This window comes from Cryptomeria japonica, chromosome 3 (assembly GCF_030272615.1).
Source record: "Cryptomeria japonica chromosome 3, Sugi_1.0, whole genome shotgun sequence".
NCBI classification, from domain to species: Eukaryota; Viridiplantae; Streptophyta; class Pinopsida; order Cupressales; family Cupressaceae; genus Cryptomeria; species Cryptomeria japonica.
The window spans coordinates 941,724,570-941,730,450 of NC_081407.1; the positions used below are offsets into that span (position 1 = coordinate 941,724,570).

Genomic DNA, 5,881 nt, shown 5'->3' on the forward strand with positions numbered 1-5,881 from the left:
AACATCTCACAAATCTGTAGATCTTCTTTCTTATACTCCATTAAGAAAAGTTTGTTCCATCAAAAATAGGAATCAATAGCCCTGATAGACCAACAATATTTGCCATCACAAATAAATACAACAAAATATTAAAGAATACTTGACCACCACTTTCATTCACAAAAATAGATTCTCCAGTTAACACAAATTTGTGACAAACTCCAACCCACACTCATAATTTACCAATAATCATCTACATATGCCTCATCATTTACCGATTTAAATATGTTTGAAAAAGCAAAAAGCTTAAGAGTCTCCTGCATTAAAAAAAAAAATCCTCTTTCCTCTTGGTGTCTCTCCTAGCAATAAAATTGACCTCCTTTTGACTGAATGCAATTATCTCCCTTTGCATCTCTAATCCTACAATCTGATGACCAACTACAATCTTATCTCTCTTGATTGGTGCTCTTCTAAAACTCCTCTACAAATATTCTGATCTCCTCTTTTCTTGTGCTCTGATACCAAGTGAAGGTATGAAACTTTTACAAGAAACAAAAGTAATATTATGATGATCTCTAGATCACCAATACAGAGACAAAATACATATTGCAAAAATAAATTCCATTATCGTCATCAGAGGCAGAAAGTTCATTTATACAAGTGTTGTGTTAAAAACTGATTGAAATAACTACTACCAAACGGATATAACTGATTTATAACTAGTATATTTATATTTAAAAAAAAATATACTTAAAATAATACTGAGAGATATCACATAATTGTCTTGTATGTTTATTAATTGTCAAACAAGATATGAAACTGAATAATGCTGCACTCTTTCACTCTCAGTAAAGATGTAACAGTTTCATATACTTATAAAAAAACTGAAACATGCATGCAATTCCTCTCTGTATAATAACAACTAATAATGCAATGTTTATTATCTCTCATTAGGCTCGATTTTTGTTTTCAACTGCAACAGGGTTGAAAGCACCATCAGGTTAGTTGTTGGGGATGACATTCTCCAGAATTCTTCCTTGCAGCTTCTCTTCCTCTAGCAATTAGCCTCCTGCTATCTTTTGAACACCATGGCCCTGATTCAAGCCTATGGACTTGTTTGTTAGTTGGCGGTTGAGTATGTCAAAGACTCTCTCATTCCACGTATGACTTTTCACAATGCAATAAAGGATTACAATCTTCACTCTGGGAATGCAAACGTAGGTGGACTCTTCAAGCATTCTAATCTAATGAAGAAAATGGACTTCCTTGCGATTTATATCACCCTGAAAAGAGCCTTGTCCGAACAAGATAAAAGGTACCGCTAAAGGCTCTAAGGGCTCACAAAACATATGTGGGTGATGCATTCTTTGACAAATGCATTCATATTTGTTGGGCTTACGTTCTCCTCCTTAACCACAAAGTTCATTCACCTTGTCCTTGTCATCGTGCAGCCACAATGGAAATTGAAAATGGCGCCTCATGTGTTCAGGGTTCATTTTAGTAACAATAATCCAGTTTGGTTTTCGGGATCTCTACAGCTCAACTCATATGACATATTAGAATTTTATTCCGGGTTTCAACCTATTTTGTTCAAATATCTGTAATTATCAATGTTATTCCTACAAATTGTAAATTGTAAATCTCTGACGATATCATACTCTTACTCATGGAAATAATATACACAATTGTAACTGATTTGTTCTCCAATACAAATATAAGCTCATACTTTTTCTTTTTTTTAAAGTTTAATTATATCAAATGAAATGTAAATAATCAAACCAACAGAAAAAATATTTATATACCAAATTTATAAAAATGATACAAAGAATTGTAAGAAAATCTATCTAACAGATGTTTCAAAAACTATATTTTAATCTTCTTCTAAAACCACACAAAGTGCTCCATAAAAGATGAAGAGAGGACATTCAAAAGGTAAGTGAGGCAGCCTAGCAGATTATATTAAAAGATGAAAACAAAGCCAAAAAACAAAATAAACTACACAAAGACTAGGCCGGGACTGTCATGATATCCCACATACAAAGAAATCCTAATATAGCCCATATTTACATATTTACTTCTTTTTGGTTTGCCAGGCCCGACTCTCCCTCCCCTGCTGAACAAGGGCTGCTCTGTCAAAATCCTATCGCCATCTATAGTAGACAAACACTAGACAGGGCTGTCTATTAAGCAATATACTAAGAAAGATCTACAGTCTGATTGAACAAAGTTTTTCTTCTTTTTTTTTTCCCAAGCCCAACAGCTAGCTCTGATGAATCTCATCCCGTTGCTGAACAAGGCTGCTCTGTAAATCCTGCAGCTCTTTAATCCTATCCCCATCTATAGTAGAGTCCACATGATTAAGAAACAATTTTAAAAACAATATATCAACCAAATAAAACATTTAAGATTGCATAGCAAAATTTCTAACAAATATATAGATAAATACCATATTCTCAGTTAATAAAAATACAATAAAACATCGCCAATACAAGGCCACTCCAACCTGTAATTACAAGGCCAGTCTCCTTTGCACTCACTCTTTCATCATGATAAGCTTGAAAATGAGGTTAGAATATAAGGAAGGCCCCTCCATTCCAGTTTGTATGGAGTCCTCCACTGGTGTGAGCTCCAACTCGGCCATTATCATAGGCAGAGCTCAGCTCACACCAGTTAGGAGGAGCCCATACTTGGATGGCATTTTTTGTCCAATAAAACTTGCATACCACATCAAATATATATAGGATCTCAAGTGAAAATAAATTGAATGGGGAGGAATATATTTTTATAGGATCTCAAGTGAAAATAAATTGAATGGGGAGGAATATATTTTTGGCGTTTCCTCCCCCCAAATGCTGTAAAGTTAGATATTCCAAATGCTTTTTGTTTGATTACTTTCTGTGCTGGACTAAAAAGCCATTGAAAAAATAACTTTATTTGTTGGTGGTGCTTGCAATAATAGATTCGCTAAATGGTTTAAAAGATAAAGTGGAGGCTTTTACAAATTCAGGCCATAGCTTTATCATTCATATGTCTAATCCTTCCTTTTTGTAAGATTCTCAAGTTCTGTCTTATACAAAAATAATTATGCTAGTTTATGTTAGTATTTGTTTGATGCATGTCAGATGGGTGGCTCTGTCTAATGATTTCAAGTTTAATTTCGTGCTGAATGAGAACATTCTAGATATGAAGAAAGCAAGATATGTTAGCAATTTTATAAGGTCACTGTTTTAAGATGGTATATATTAGATGTTTTCTTTTTTTTTTAATAAAAGTGGCAAGCTACTGAACATTTTATTAATACAAAGTTGAAGAGTATAGAAATATATTATATATTTGTTAATGTGATTATTGATTTTATATTATTAAATTATAAATTATAAGTTAAAGTTAGAATTAAATTATATAATGATATTTATTAGTTCTAGTTTAGAACTAATATTTACTTTTTTAACTAATTGTACATAGATTTTTTTTCATATTGAAAAAATATTTATTCTCTATAAAGATTAGATGCGAAAATTTTAAGAAAAAATATTTCAAAAAATATTTTTCTTTTATTTAATCAATCTAAATGGACTACTAATGCACAACCATTACTAAAATGGTGGTAATGGTAGCTGAAATAAAGGCATTGGCGGACTGAAGTTGCTAGATTATAACAAACTAGTATTCCACTGCTAGATAAAAATTGATTATTACATGTCAAGGTGTTATTTCAACCGAAGTGAGCAAGAAAGAGTCAGTTCTAAAATCTCTCCTCTTGAAGTCGGAAAACTGATACCTGTGTTGGAATTTATTGTTGCCCTGAGCCTGCAGGTTTGCCCCCACGTAAGTCTTCACCTACATGTCAGGAGAAGAAGTGGTGCAGCTCCAAAGTGAGTGCAAAGAATTTAGTCAACATCAGGAGCAAAGATAGCTCCTAACTATGTGGTCTGTCAGTTAAGTAGTGATTGCACCTAACTGTAAGAAGCTCCAAGTGAGCATTGATTTGTAATGAGCTATGTGAAGCTCCAACAATGTGTAGTTGAATGCAACTCCTGATCGCTGCCCAATAGTTTGTAATCAGTAGATTTTATGTTCTAGTTTGTTTTGTATTTTCTCATTTCCATTTATTTAATAGAAAGAAAATAATATTTGCATGTCTCCTTGTATGTTTTGAGTTTATTTTCTGTAGGTTTGTTCCCAAATGTTTGGTGATTGAGACAACAATCTCTTACTTTTTTTTGTAAAATCTAAATCGACCCCTGTATTCTTATAGCTAGCTGATTAACAAAATATAATAACAAAGAGCAAGAAACAATAATGACAATAAATATAGTAGAGATTAAAAAAAAAAACTCAGAATTTAAAAGAGTGCTCTTATTTTCAGATTCACTGTTTTTTAAAACAGCAGAATAGTTTATTATTGCAGCTTATGAAAATTACAACTAGGCTGTGTATATAAAGAATTTCCAGCCTTAAAAAAAACTTAATCAAGAAACTCTCCACAAACTCTAACTCTAATTTTAGACCGCAGTTCATAAGATATATGCAAATCTTGTTTTACTTGCATTGTTCGATGATTAGAATGCATGCTAGTTTTCTAAACAAAAGCAAACTTCAAAACTAAAAATAGTGAACTATTTTATAATTCGATGGTCCTTAAAAAAGAACTAAAGATAGCTTGTTTATGCGGTGGTGTGAGATGGTAAATTGCGGTGCATGAAGATTCATTATGGTGGATGCTAAAATAAGTTTGTATTGCATGGAGCTGCATGCTTGAGCAACATCATTTCTCCACACACTCCCCCTTGATGCTGAGAGGGCTCACAATCTTATCTCATAGTGCTGAAAACTGAGCTTTTGCAACTGCCTTAGTGAATATATCCGCTAGCTGATCCTGGGTGTTGATGTACTTCAATTCAACTTCTTTCTTTTGCACCAAATCTTGTATGAAGTGATATTTCATATCAAAATGTTTTATTCTGTTGTGATGAACTGGATTCTTAGCTAACTTGATGGCACTCACATTGTCACAATAAATTACTGTAGGCTGAATTTGTTTTTCTCCAATTTCTTCCAAAACGTTTTTGAGCCAAAGAGCTTGTGTACCTGCTGAGGTAATTGCAACATACTCCGCTTCTGTAGATAAGAGGGCAGCAATGCTTTGTCTTTTTGAGCTCCAAGTAATTAATCCAGAACCAAAAGAGAAACAATTCCCATATGTAGACTTATAGTCATCCATACTACCTCCCCAATCTAAATCACTAAAGCCTACAAGATGAAATTTTTCAGAAGAGTAGTAATGAATACCACAATTTAAATTCCCTTTCACATACCTCAAAATCCTCTTGGCTGCCTTCATATGTATTTCAAACGGATTTGGCATATACCTAGAAACAAGTGAAACTGAATAGGCAATATCAGGGCTCTCGTGGGTTAGAAACATCAAGCTCCCCACAATACTTCTGTAAGTTGTCTCATCAACTAAATCAACACCATCATCTCTACATAACAAAACTCCATGAGCACTTGGAGTGGAGGCAGGGTTACAATTAGTCATATCAAATTTCTTCAACATATCCTGTGCATACTTTGTTTGACAAATGAAAAATCTCATCCTTACTTTGATAAACCTCCATTCCTAGAAAATATTTCATTAGACCAAGATCTTTCATCTCAAATTATTTCATCATAGCAGCTTTGAATTCATCTTTCATCTTAGAACTACTACCCATGTACAAAAGATCATCAACATACAAACTTATGATGAGAATATCAGTACCTTCTTGTTTGTAGTAAAGGGTAAGATCACTCTTACTTCTTTGGAAGTCATTCTCCTAAAAGTATCCATCAATCTTGGCATACAACACTCTTGGTGCTTTCTTGAGGCCATACAAAACCTTCTTCAACTTGTAGACAA

General features: G+C 33.3%; 1 long non-coding RNA gene across 1 annotated transcript; it reads right to left on the minus strand.

Annotated features, from left to right (window-relative positions):
• Window positions 1-748: 748 nt before the first annotated feature.
• On the minus strand, window positions 749-2,706 carry LOC131072950 (uncharacterized). Its single transcript, XR_009371802.1, has 2 exons — window positions 2,483-2,706; window positions 749-1,073 (listed from the first exon to the last, which is right to left on the minus strand). It is a non-coding gene; the product is annotated as an uncharacterized LOC131072950 (long non-coding RNA).
• Window positions 2,707-5,881: the final 3,175 nt, after the last annotated feature.